This window comes from Pseudophryne corroboree, chromosome 4, assembly GCF_028390025.1.
Source record: "Pseudophryne corroboree isolate aPseCor3 chromosome 4, aPseCor3.hap2, whole genome shotgun sequence".
Lineage (NCBI taxonomy): Eukaryota > Metazoa > Chordata > Amphibia > Anura > Myobatrachidae > Pseudophryne > Pseudophryne corroboree.
Window position 1 is genome coordinate 921,718,600 of NC_086447.1, and position 14,662 is coordinate 921,733,261.

Genomic DNA, 14,662 nt, shown 5'->3' on the forward strand with positions numbered 1-14,662 from the left:
TAGATTGCTTAGATTTTAAGCACAGATCTGCCGTGTGTATGCCCCCCCAGCGATAGCGATGCGCGGTCCCACGCGTCGCTATCGCCTGTGCTAGATTGGCCGTGCTGCAGGCTCAATCTAGCGGGTCGCTCACTTCAGCGCTGTGTGAAGTGAATGGCCCCCCGTCGTCGCCCCCCCTCCCCCCCCTCGCTCAGCACATCGCGCTGTGCTGAGTGGGGGGAGAGATGTGTGCTGAGCGGTCTGTGTTAGGATCGCTCAGCACACATCTCCCCCGTCAGTACTGGCCTTTACTATGATTCTACCTAATGTATCCATGTATTATGTGTAATGACAGGCATTGCACGCGCCACGCTGATTATCTTCATTAGGTACTTTCTTCTGGAACAAAATCAGTCATTTAAATAACTGGACTTCAGAGACGTCACTCAGGACACACAGAGCCTGATTCTTAGCCGCACGTATTGCGGTTACAATTCCGGGTCTGAAGCATCTATGTCGGGATGCGGTCAATTTACCTACAATCAAAATACAGACAAGGTCAAAATACCGACATTTATGACTTTTTGACCTGTCGGCATTTTAAATGTAGGTATTTTGACCTTGTCTGTAGTTTGACCTTGTTGAGCGTTTGACTGTCGGTCGATTTGTTGTCGGAATTTTGACCGTCAGGATTTCGATTGTGGGTATTTCATAGTGAACCCATTTATGAGACCGCACCGTTCTAAGAATTGGTTGCGGCGCACACGCAGTTTTGTAAAAGCCGCGAGATGTCCTAAATGAGCCCAAATATATGATTTTGTGTCTTACAAACGAGACTTGCCAGCGTCAGACATCATCAGCCTTATGTCGGCTTTGTATCTGCGCTAATACACCTAAGGCTGTCGGTGCAATCTGGGGACGCCCCATTGCTGTGAAATACAAGTATAAGGGGCCAATAGGGAGAAAAGCCCTAAATCCGGGTGTATTTGGCAGAGATAGGGGAGGAGGAGCAAGACTGCCCTGAGAAGCGGTAAGATGACGCAGACCATCACCCGTATCGGCCAGTTTTCCGAAAGAAGATTTTCTGTTGTTACAATAAGAGACAATAGTACATTTCCACCATAGCGCATATTAATAAACAGTCCCCTTACTGCACTCTGCCTGGCATGTTGGGGGATATAGTTCCACAACAACTGGCGAGCCAGTGGCGCTAATGCGTTCTAGTGCCCATGTGATTAACAATTTGTCACTTTGCTTCTGGTTGCACCGTGTTATATTATAAACTAAACTGTATGAGTCCGCGATGCATTGATTGACGGATATAGACAAGCGCACTTACCGCGTATATGTATCAGCCCTGAGGCTTTCTGCACTACAGTAATAATTACATTTATAAATGTAACAAGATGTCTTTTTCTAATTGAATTATCTTATATATAAGGTTCCCCGGCCATTTAAAACCAAGAAATGTTTTCCATCTCCATGTACAGTATCTATATAGGCAGGACAGGCCGCTGCTTAAAATGGACCCTAACGTATATCTGCTTTATGTATAGACATTTTATGAGTGGTTATTTAGAGCTGGTTACATGAGGCAGCTTTACTAGTGTGTAGAAGTGCAGCCGCCTGTGCTATGTCTGCCAGTCCCCCCCCGCCCCCGTCACTGGTATATCCCAGTATACCATGGCCAGTCCATTCTCCAGCTGTAACAGTAACGTGATAGATCAGACTTAGGGGTCTATTTACTATGCCTTTAAGAGAGATAAAGTGGATGGAGATAAAGTACCAGCCAGGGGCGGAACTACCGCCAGTGCAAGCAGTGCGTTGCACAGGGGCCTGCTTCTGTCCAGGGGCCCAAAGCATGTAATGAGTCAAACTGACTCATTACATGCCGCTGTGTGCTGCGGGCAACCGCTGCCCGCAGCACACAGCCGCCCGAACAGAGAGGAGAGGAGCAGCGGTACAGGGGAGAAGGAGGAGGAGGGAGCCGCAGCAGCGCTTTGCTACTGGTTGAGGCGCTGCTGCTGCTGCTGGCCCTCTGCTTCACTATAGGCTGTCTTCCGAGAACAGCCTATAGTGAAGCAGAGGGGCAGCAGCGCCTCCACCAATAACACAGCGCTGCTGCGGCTCCCTCCTACACCTCCCTCCTCCTCCTTCTCTCCTGCCCGGGAATCGTGACCAGAAGCTGCACCGAGGAGCCTGAGCCAGCGGAGAAGGAAAGTATAATTCTTTCTTTCTTTTTCTTTCTTTCTTTCTTTCTTTCTTTCTTTCTTTCTTTCTTTCTTTCTTTCTTTCTTTCTTTCTTTCTTTCTTTCTTTCTTTCTTTCTTTCTTTCTTTCTTTTCTTTTCTTTTCTTTTCTTTTCTTCTACAAAAAGGGGGACTGTCTGCCGCAATGTGTAACAAGGGCACACTGTCTGCCGCAATGTGTAAAAAGGGGGAATCTGCCTGCCGCAATGTGTAAAAAGGGGGAATCTGCCTGCCGCAATGTGTAAAAAGGGGGATGCTGTCTGCCGTAATGTGTAAAAAGGGCACGCTGTCTGCCGCTATGTTTAACAAGGGCACGCTGTCTGCTGTTATTTTGAAAAAGTGTACGCTGTCTGCTGCTATGTGTAACAAGGGCACACTGTCTGCCGTTATGTGTAAAAAGGGGGACGCTGTCTGCCGTAATGTGTAAAAAGGGGACGCTGTCTGCTGTAATGTGTAAAAAGAGGAATCTGTCCGCCGTAAGGTGTAAAATAGTCTCTACCTGGTGTAGTGGTGCTACTGTGCGGCGTAATTTGAATAATGGAGACTACTGTGCACCGTTTTATGAATTGGTATTATTTTGTGGCCACACCCCTTCCCCACGAAGCCACGCCACTATGTATTTTTGCGCACGCCTACGGCGCGCACTGCCCCTGTTTTACATAGGGGGGCGGGGCTCCGATGCCGTTTCTTGCACACAGTGCTAAAATGTCTAGTTACGGCACTGTTGCTAGGTATCTATTTCTCTGGCCCTGAGCAGGTCCCCCTCACCAGATCCTCTCCAGGGGTGAGGGGGTGGACTCAGAGCCGGCCTTAGGCATAGGCAAACTAGGCAATTGCCTAGGGCATTTGGTATGCTTAGGGGCACCAGCAGCTTCTGCTGATTAAAATGATATGCGGCATGCCTATATTCTGTGTGTGACTGCGGCAGTATCTGCATACGAAATGCTACGTTGCAGTGTATTCCTGGAAATCACTGTAATGTAGCATTTCGTATGCAGATTGGATGGGATGGGGGGCACAAAGCATTTTGTCGCACCTGGGCCCACCGCTCGCTAGTTCCGCCAACCAGCTCCGAGTCCTAACTGTCATTTGTCAAACACAGCCTGGGACATAGCAGCTAGGAGCTGATTGGCTAGTACTTTATCTCTCTCCACTTTATCTCTCTCTCTCTCTCTCTCTCTCTCTCTCTCTCTCTCTGCGACTTAGTAAATAGACCCCCATAATCAGCTAAATGTAATAGCCTTTGAGTTCCGGAGGTGCAGGACGTTTGTGCAATTATTTACCTGGTTTCATGTAATAGCCTCCGAGTCCCGCACCTCTGGAACTCTGAGGCTATTACATTTAGCAGAATGTGTGTGCACTGGGGGAGACTAGGGCAATGAAGGTGGGGATTACTGGCGACATCCTCGAATTCCCTACATTTGTGTAGAAGCAGGTGGGGATGGTGCCTAATTTTCCAGTCCCAGCTTCTCCTCTCACCGACACAGCTGTCAGCGAGACACAATGAAGCATCTGTTATACTATATTTACATGTTTTATTTGCATGCAGACGTGTGATGTCACCACAATATACAGTCGCATGCACAAGTTTCGGCACTCCAGGTCTAATGGCGTGTTTTTCTTCTTCTCTAATTACAAAGAAGGTTACACAACCTCTACGGGGTCTCAAACTTACACCTTAAGGCAAAACGACTGTTTATTTGCTGAACTTTAACCGACTGAAGATAAAGAATAATACGGTGAATGTGGCGTCTGCAGACGTTTGGGCGTCCTGTCAGTCCATGCGCAGTAACACCTCCATTGGTGTTTATAGTAGAGATGTGCGCTGACCCCCATGTTTTTGGTTGTAAATTATTGTTGTGCTTTGGTTTAGGTTTTGCAAAACCACCCTCAAGTGTATTGGGTTCGGTTTTGGTGCTGGGTTTCTTTAAAAAATGTATAAAAATCGATAAATTTTTTTTCTAAAAACAGCTAAAATCTTGTAATTTGGACTTGTTTTTGTTCCAGTAGTGTTACTAACGTCAGTAACATTAATTTCCAGTCCATTTTAGCCACCTCACCCTACGCTCTCCTGTGTGACATGACACCTGCCATCACAAGGGAGAGACTCGCATGCAATCCAAGACTCAAGATTTGGTTGTTAAATCAGAGTTCCGAACATGAGGGAAGACCCGAATCGGGACTTGGTCCACTCAGATCCTCAAAATTGATCCAAACCGGCACTTATTTCTACTCGTATCCCCAAAGTTCCTGTGACTGTGGGGCGTATTCATCAATTAATAATATTTGCAGCTGTTTTGAGGGGTACCCGCAAGTATTACCTTTCCTATAAATGTATGTAAGGGGAACGGAGTAGATTACGGAGATATCTGCTGCAATCCCCCTTTTTCGTTTGCAAAATCAGCCCCCATAAGTTTCTATTGGGACTGCTTTATTGTGGAGCGTTCCGGAATGTAGGGGGACATTTACTAAGCAGTGATAAGAGCGGAGAAGTGAGCCGGTGGAGAAGTTGGCCATGGCAACCAATCAGCACTGAAGTAACATCTATATCTTGCATACTATAAAATTATACAGAGCTGCTGATTGGTTGATGGAGCAACTTCTCGTGCGGTGAGGTCAGTGGCTGGGGAGACATTGACTGCTAACCAACAGACCCTCCCCCCGAAAAAAAAAAAAAGTGTAGTCCCCCACACGTCACTAAAACCAGCACCAGGCTGAACCAGCCAGAGGGGAGTAATGCCATAGCAGGGGAGACGCTCAGTGTGGGGTCCCCCTGCCATAACAGAGCCCCCCCAAACCAGTCAGCCCAGGGCTGGAATTCCTCAGAAAGTGGGGCCACCAAAAAATAAAATGGGGTCCCCCCTCCTGAGCAACAACCAGCACTGGGCTGATAGCCCAGTGCTATGCCCCGCACCCCTGGTGGCGGTGGGTGTTCATTGTATGTTAATATTGTTCTTTACAGGCGGCCTGCAGGTCCCAACAAGCCTTCCCCAGCATGCTGGCACTTAGAGAACCACAAGTGCCAGCATGCTCGGACATAAAGGGCCCGCTGGCACCTGTAGTCCGCCTGTAAAGAAAATATTAAAATAAAAATACCACTTGTTTTTAAAACAAGTTTTATTATACAGGGTCTTCACCTGGGGGGCGACGGCCTTTAAGCTCTTTTTCATGGCCGCCGCCTTCCCAGGGCTTCCGGCGTCTTCCTCCGGCGTCTTCACCTGGGCGGTGGCGTCCTTAAAGCTCTTTTTCATGGCCGCCACCCATCCAGGACTTCCATTGGCTCTTCAGTCTTTAGGAGCTCTTCACTGCTCCTCCGCTGCCGTCGGACTGTCAGCCAGAGGGGGCGGGGTGATGATGCGGCGAGCCGTGATTGGCGCCATTTTTTAAATTGGTACCGCTCCGCTGCCAAACTCTGCAGAATGGCAGGCAGGGATCTCTGCCTGCCACTAATGCTATCACCCCTGCCGCATCCCGCCGCCCGCACCTCCGCCGCGTCCCCACCGCATTCGCCTGCACCCACAGTGATGACAGCGGATCCAGTGATGGACCCGCTGGCCAATCACATCTGGCCTCACTTACAGGGGCGTGCTTTCATGGGTTGAAAGCACGTCCCTGTATCAAGGCGGCACTTTAGTAGGTGCCGCTTTACAATAGATTTTCAATGGACTTTTACAGCCCGCGGCATGGCCCCGCCCCCTGCTACTGCCCCTTTCCCATTGACAATGGGAGGCACCACTGTTGGTGACACTGCCTCCCCTGACTGCACGTCCCTGCTGCTTAGTAAATGCCCCCCTTAGCCCCAGTAGTTAACACCATTGCAGTCTATAGGCTACATTCTGCAAGAGTTACCGGGAGAGGGACCCAGTGGCTCCCTCCCCGTCACTATCCATTCTACAGTAGCTCAGCGGCCCCAGGCAAATGAAAGTAAAGTGATTTCTAATGCATTCACTTTACTTTTACACAACGCTGGGACTGGCTCCTTGTCCCTGAATGTGTTCAATGATACACGACGGAGGTACATAGGGCCTAATTCCGCATGGAACGCTGCTGCGGCATTCATAGAGACATTCGCATGCTGAAGCCCTGTGAAGTGTACGCACGCGCAGCAGCCGCACCGAGCGTGCGCACACTGAATAACTGGCAGAGGAGTTTGCGTGGTGGGAGGGGGTGGCTACGTGACGTCACACACAGCCTCTGCAACCTGAAACATGGCGGGTGGCCGTCTACCTTTGCAGCCTAAACATGTTCTGCTGCTGTGCAATGCCTTCACATGTTTGCGCAGGAGGCGGGTGGGGTGTGTGTGGGGGGGCACTTGCCCTATTCTGGGCATCCCCCCATGTCAGAGCAATGGATCATAGACGTGCGTTTTTTTTCGCACATCTACGATCCGTGCTGCATTAGGCCCTTAACTCTTATTGCTGTGAATAGCAAAAGATGTGCAGATAAATATCCTTGTCTTTATATTATTTTAAAGGATGTTGTAATTTGTCAGCACCCATCGCCCATAGGGAAGAGGTATAGATGGCAGTTGGGATTGTGTAAAAGCTGAGTGGGAGGAGAAGAATGGAGTATGTACTGTATGTATGGCCCGCGTGCAGCCTCCGTGCCGGGCCCCCTCCTCTCTCGCAGCGCAGTTGTGCGTAGACTGGCGCTGTGCCAGAGTATACCGGGCATGCACAGGTCTCCGGGAACATGGTGCCCAGATCAGTATCTTGTCTAACACCTCCTGGGGAGATAAACGCAGTGCCATAGTCTGCTCAGTGCATGGCACGAGAGGAGGGGTCTGCACAGAGACTTAACACTGGCCCCTTCCTCTTTTAAAACAACACTGTGCAAAGCTGCAGCAGCCGACTGTTGGCATTCTGGCAGTGTTTACATTATGGAAAAAGAGAGCAGCAGTATCCTGCTGCCCCCTACAGGCAGGAGGATACTGCTGCACTCAGCGGCAGCAGCATCCCTGCACCTACCGTAGCCCAGCACACGGCAGCTTGTGCCGGGCTAGGAGAGAGTCTGCAGCTGTGGCTGCCGACCGGCTGGGCCCCTCTAACAAGTCTGGGTAATTACTAGTACCCCCTCCCCCCACACACTTTTCAGCATCATTATACAAACCGGTGAGCCTGGCATCTCCGCTGAGACCCACTGTTCACCATACTGTACTTTCACTTCGGCTGAGCGACTACAATGTTTGGAGGGAGTGTGGCTCTGTGCAGGGCTGTTTCTAACCAATTTGGCTCCCAGTGCGAGATTTAAAAATGCGCCCCCCCATGACATAAAAAAAATGTGGCCCCCCCCCCACACACCTAGATAAAAAACAACAACCTTGCGCGCACCCGGCAAGGGGGCGTGGCCTCCTCTAAATGGGTGTGGCCTCATTGAAATGGGCATGGCCTCGTCTGAAAAGACTAATTCACAATCCAGTTTTTGACCCTGCTCCAACAGATCACGACCATCACAGGAAAAAAAAATTCTACCATATTAAGCCCCACACAGTAATGCCCCCTGCACCATATTATGCCACACACCGCAATGCCCTTGATACATTAAATCCCCACACTACGGCAGGCAAGAGTCCCCATTTCACACATTACGGCAGGTGTCCCCATTTTACACATTGAGAGAGAGAGAGAGAGAGAGAATACTTACAGAGGCGATTACCGCTCTTCGGCCCGCCTCACCAGTTGCTCCTCGCGCCGGCCTTTCCCTCTTCCTAACTTGGATTCCCCTCTGTACTCCGCTTGGGGGGGGGGGGGGAGTTTCGCGGAGTGACGGGGTTGCGTCGTGACGTAACGACGCAACCGCGTCATTCCGTGATACTCCGCCCCCCGAGCGGGTTACTCGGGGAGAAATAGGAGGGGGAAGCAGGGAGCCACATTTAGTGCCAAGGCGGGCGCCCAGTGCGGTTGCACTGCTCGCCTGCCCCAAGAAACGGCCCTGGCTCTGTGACCCTGTCAGTTGTGCTGCATGTAACTCCGTTTCTTGTGTGCTGGTGACAGGAATCTTCCAGCTGCTGCTGCTTAGGGAAACACAGACAGAGGGGGTGGAGCTGGGAATGCTTTATACAGCATTATTGTATCTGCAGAGTTGAGGGAGCCTGCATAATGCCATTCTCAGCTGGCGTTATTATCACCAGGTCCCCCTGTCATATTTTTTTGAGGTTAGTAAATTTAATCGGACCACATTTTCCATTATAATTATGAGAAAGGCAATCTGGTTACTAAAGAAATGCTATAATAAGGGCTTGGAGGAGAATTTTGAGAACTCTGGTCCAATTGCCCTTTAGTACATTCCTGTTATATTAAAATCATGCGAAAAGGTGTAAAAATAATATTGATAAATATGCCTGTATATGAGGTACTTGGTACGTTTGCCCCAAAATTCGTGCCCATCTATGATGTCGCGGTGACCCCATCAGAGGGTCCCTAACATCCCTAATACTAACACATTATATCAATTTATCCAGGTCTTACCTCAATGCAGGAACCTGTGCTGATTAGGATCAAGGAAGGGCAGGAGGAAGGGGGCTAATACCAGGCAGAAGGAGTCTCGGTCTTCAGGTGTACATTGTATACACAAACAATGAAGAGGGGGTGGGGAGCGCATGTTGTAACGACATGATGATGTGATCAATACCGACACAGCAGGTATGTCGACATTACAAATAAAACAACATTCTCATGTTGACATTATGAACGTTCAGTAGACATGAATGTTGACAGAATATACCACACCCATTCAGAATAGTTATCTTTCTGTACTCTGTTGTGTTACCAGTTAGTCATGCTAACTTTTATCTAAAGAAACAGAGCAAACAAGGATCTCATGCTATAGCTGGGAGTTATTTCACACCTGTTCAAGTGAAAAATGTGTAGATTTTATGTCTGGTTTCATTCTCCGTAGGTGAGAGGAGCGGGGGCTCGCGGTTTACTCTCCGTAGGTGGGAGGAGTGGGGGCTCGCGATTCACTCTCCGTAGGTGAGAGGAGCGGGGGCTTGCGGTTCACTCTCCGTAGGTGAGAGGAGCGGGGGCTTGCGGTTCACTCTCTGTAGGTGGGAGGAGCGGGGGCTCGCGGTTCACTCTCCGTAGGTGAGAGGAGTGGGGGCTCACGGTTCACTCTCTGTGGGTGAGAGGAGGGGGGCTCGCGGTTCACTCTCCGTAGGTGCGAGGAGCGGGGGCTCGTGGCTCACTCTCCGTAGGTGAGAGGAGCGGGGGCTCGGGGTTAACTCTCCATAGGTGAGAGGAGTGGGGGCTCGCGGTTCACTCTCCGTTCACTTTCCGTAGGTGAGAGGAGCGGGGGCTCGTGGTTCACTCTCCGTAGGTGAGAGGAGCGGGGGCTCGTGGTTCACTCTCCGTAGTTGAGAGGAGTGGGGGCTTGTGGACCTGGTTCACTCTCCGTAGGTGGGAGGAGCGGGGCTTACGATTCACTCTCCATAGGTGAGAGGAGCGGTGGCTCACAATTCACTCTCTGTAGGTGAGAGGAGTGGGGCCTCTCAGTTCACTCTCCGTAGGTGGGAGGAGCGGGGGCTCGTAGTTCACTCTCCGTAGGTGAGAGGAGGGAGGGCTCGCGGTTCACTCTCCGTAGGTGCGAGGAGCGGGGGCTCGCGGTTCACCCTCCGTAGTTGAGAGGAGTGGGGGCTCGTGGACCTGGTTCACTCTCCGTAGGTGGGAGGAGCGGGGGCTCGCAGTTCACTCTCCGTAGGTGAGAGGAGCGGGGGCTCGCGGTTAACTCTCCGTAGGTGGGAGGAGTGGGGGCTCGCGGCTCACTCTCCGTTCACTCTCTGTAGGTGAGAGGAGCGGGGACTCGCGGTTCACTCTCCGTAGGTGAGAGGAGCGGGGGCTTGCGGTTAACTCTCCGTAGGTGGGAGGAGTGGGGGCTCGCGGTTCACTCTCCGTTCACTCTCTGTAGGTGAGAGGAGTGGGGGCTTGCGGTTCACTCTCCGTTCACTCTCCGTAGGTGAGAGGAGTGGGGGCTCGCGGTTCACTCTCTGTAGGTGAGAGGAGCGGGGACTCGTGGTTCACTCTCCATAGTTGAGAGGAGTGGGGGCTCGTGGACCTGGTTCACTCTCTGTAGGTGGGAGGAGCAGGGCTTACAATTCACTCTCCGTAGGTGAGAGGAGCGGTGGCTCACAATTCACTCTCTGTAGGTGAGAGGAGTGGGGCTCGCGGTTCACTCTCCGTAGGTGGGAGGAGCGAAGCTCGTGGTTCACTCTCCGTAGGTGAGAGGAGGGGGGGCTCGCGGTTCAGTCTCCGTAGGTGGGAGGAGCGGGGGCTCACGGTTCACTCTCCGTAGGTGAGAGGAGGGGGGGCTCGCGGTTCACTCTCCATAGGTGGGAGGAGCGGGGGCTTGCGGTTCACTCTCCGTAGGTGGGAGGAGCGGGGGCTCGCGGTTCACTCTCCGTAGGTGGAAGGAGCGGGGGCTCGCGGTTCACTCTCCGTAGGTGGGAGGAGTTGGGGCTCGCGGTTCACTCTCCTTAGGTGAGAGGAGCGGGGGCTCGCGGTTCACTCTCCTTAGGTGAGAGGAGCGGGGGCTCTCACTTCACTCTCCGTAGGTGAGAGGAGTGGGGGCTCGTGGACCTGGTTCACTCTCCATAGGTTGGAGGAGCGGGGCTTACAATTCACTCTCCATAGGTGAGAGGAGCGTGGCTCACAATTCACTCTCTGTAGGTGAGAGGAGTGGGGCCTCTCAGTTCACTCTCCATGGGTGGGAAGTTCGGGGCTCGTGGTTCACTATCCGTGGGTGAGAGGAGCAGGGGCTCACGGTTCACTCTCCGTAGGTAAGAGGATTAGGGGCTCATGATTATTTCTCCGTAGGTGAGAAGAGTGGGGGGTCACGGTGCATTTTCTGTAGATGAGAGGAGTGGGGCCTCTTCGTTCACTCTCTGTGGGTGAGAGGAGTGGGAGCTCATGATTCACTCTCCATGGGTGGGAGGAGTGGGGCCTCTCAGTTCACTCTCCGTGGGTGAAAGGAGTGGGAGCTCACGATTCACTCTTCATGAGTGGGAGGAGTGGGGCCTCTCAGTTCACTCTCCGTGGGTGAGAGGAGTAGGGGATCATGATTCAATCTCCGTTGGTGAGAAGAGCAGGGGATCACGGTGCATTTTCTGTAGGTGAGAGGAGTGGGGGCTCACGGTGAATCTGGCCCTGAGTGAGAGGAGTGGGGCTCATGATTCCCTTGGGTTCATATTACATACAACATGTATGTAAATGTGGCTCTGATATTAGTCCGTGTCTCCCCAGTCACTGACCTCACCGCATGTCACTGTTACAGTCATTGACCTCACCGCATGTCTCTGTTACAGTCACTGACCTCACCGCATATCACTGTTACAGCCACTGACCTCACCGCATGTCACTGTTACAGCCACTGACCTCACCGCATGTCACTGTTACAGTCACTGACCTCACCGCATGTCTCTGTCACAGTCACTGACCTCACCGCATGTCACTGTTACAGTCACTGACCTCACCGCATGTCACTGATACAGCCACCGACCTCACCGCATGTCACTGATACAGCCACCGACCTCACCGCATGTCACTGTTACAGTCACTGACCTCACCGCATGTCACTGTTACAGCCACTGACCTCACCGCATGTCACTGTTACAGTCACTGACCTCACCGCATGTCACTGATACAGCCACCGACCTCACCGCATGTCACTGTTACAGCCACCGACCTCACCGCATGTCTCTGTTACAGTCACTGACCTCACCGCATGTCACTGTTACAGCCACCGACCTCACCGCATGTCTCTGTTACAGTCACTGACCTCACCGCATGTCACTGTTACAGCCACCGACCTCACCGCATGTCTCTGTTACAGCCACCGACCTCACCGCATGTCACTGTTACAGCCACTGACCTCACCGCATGTCACTGTTACAGCCACTGACCTCACCGCATGTCACTGTTAGTCACTGACCTCACCGCATGTCACTGTTACAGCCACTGACCTCACCGCATGTCTCTGTTACAGCCACTGACCTCACCGCATGTCACTGTTACAGCCACTGACCTCACCGCATGTCTCTGTCACAGCCACTGACCTCACCGCATGTCACTGTTACAGTCACTGACCTCACCGCATGTCACTGTTACAGCCACTGACCTCACCGCATGTCTCTGTTACAGTCACTGACCTCACCGCATGTCACTGTTACAGCCACCGACCTCACCGCATGTCTCTGTTACAGCCACCGACCTCACCGCATGTCACTGTTACAGCCACTGACCTCACCGCATGTCACTGTTACAGCCACTGACCTCACCGCATGTCACTGTTAGTCACTGACCTCACCGCATGTCACTGTTACAGCCACTGACCTCACCGCATGTCTCTGTTACAGCCACTGACCTCACCGCATGTCACTGTTACAGTCACTGACCTCACCGCATGTCTCTGTTACAGCCACTGACCTCACCGCATGTCTCTGTTACAGCCACTGACCTCACCGCATGTCACTGTTACAATCACTGACCTCACCGCATGTCACTGTTAGTCACTGACCTCACCGCATGTTTCTGTTATAGCCACTGACCTCACCGCATGTCTCTGTTACAGTCACTGACCTCACCGCATGTCTCTGTTACAGTCACTGACCTCACCGCATGTCACTGTTACAGCCACTGACCTCACCGCATGTCTCTGTTACAGTCACTGACCTCACCGCATGTCACTGTTACAGCCACTGACCTCACCGCATGTCTCTGTTACAGCCACTGACCTCACCGCATGTCACTGTTACAGCCACTGACCTCACCGCATGTCTCTGTCACAGCCACTGACCTCACCGCATGTCACTGTTAGTCACTGACCTCACCGCATGTTTCTGTTATAGCCACTGACCTCACCGCATGTCTCTGTTACAGTCACTGACCTCACCGCATGTCACTGTTAGTCACTGACCTCACCGCATGTTTCTGTTATAGCCACTGACCTCACCGCATGTCACTGTTACAGCCACTGACCTCACCGCATGTCTCTGTTACAGTCACTGACCTCACCGCATGTCTCTGTTACAGTCACTGACCTCACCGCATGTCTCTGTTACAGTCACTGACCTCACCGCATGTCACTGTTACAGCCACCGACCTCACCGCATGTCACTGTTACAGTCACTGACCTCACCGCATGTCTCTGTCACAGCCACTGACCTCACCGCATGTCTCTGTTACAGTCACTGACCTCACCGCATGTCACTGTTACAGTCACTGACCTCACCGCATGTCTCTGTCACAGCCACTGACCTCACCGCATGTCACTGTTAGTCACTGACCTCACCGCATGTTTCTGTTATAGCCACTGACCTCACCGCATGTCTCTGTTACAGTCACTGACCTCACCGCATGTCACTGTTACAGCCACCGACCTCACCGCATGTCACTGTTACAGCCACTGACCTCACCGCATGTCACTGTTACAGCCACTGACCTCACCGCATGTCTCTGTTACAGCCACTGACCTCACCGCATGTCACTGTTACAGCCACTGACCTCACCGCATGTCACTGTTACAGCCACTGACCTCACCGCATGTCCCTGTTACAGTCACTGACCTCACCGCATGTCACTGTTACAGTCACTGACCTCACCGCATGTCTCTGTTACAGCCACTGACCTCACCGCATGTCACTGTTACAGCCACTGACCTCACCGCATGTCACTGTTAGTCACTGACCTCACCGCATGTTTCTGTTATAGCCACTGACCTCACCGCATGTCTCTGTTACAGTCACTGACCTCACCGCATGTCTCTGTTACAGCCACTGACCTCACCGCATGTCACTGTTACAGTCACTGACCTCACCGCATGTCTCTGTTACAGCCACTGACCTCACCGCATGTCACTGTTACAGTCACTGACCTCACCGCATGTCACTGTTAGTCACTGACCTCACCGCATGTTTCTGTTATAGCCACTGACCTCACCGCATGTCTCTGTTACAGCCACTGACCTCACCGCATGTCACTGTTACAGCCACTGACCTCACCGCATGTCACTGTTACAGTCACTGACCTCACCGCATGTCACTGACCTCATCGCATGTCACTGTTACAGCCACTGACCTCACCGCATGTCTCTGTTACAGTCACTGACCTCACCGCATGTCTCTGTTACAGTCACTGACCTCACCGCATGTCACTGTTAGTCACTGACCTCACCGCATGTTTCTGTTACAGCCACTGACCTCACCGCATGTCTCTGTTACAGTCACTGACCTCACCGCATGTCTCTGTTACAGCCACTGACCTCACCGCATGTCTCTGTTACAGCCACTGACCTCACCGCATGTCACTGTTACAGCCACTGACCTCACCGCATGTCACTGTTACAGCCACTGACCTCACCGCATGTCCCTGTTACAGTCACTGACCTCACCGCATGTCCCTGTTACAGTCACTGACCTCACCGCATGTCTCTGTTACAGCCACTGAC

At 52.1% G+C, this 14,662-nt stretch overlaps 1 protein-coding gene across 1 annotated transcript in view; it reads left to right on the top strand.

The window, feature by feature from the left end:
* Positions 1-14,662, top strand: part of LOC134910697 (calpain-8-like) — a 136,490-nt gene that overhangs the window by 47,687 nt on the left and 74,141 nt on the right. The window lies entirely within an intron of this gene.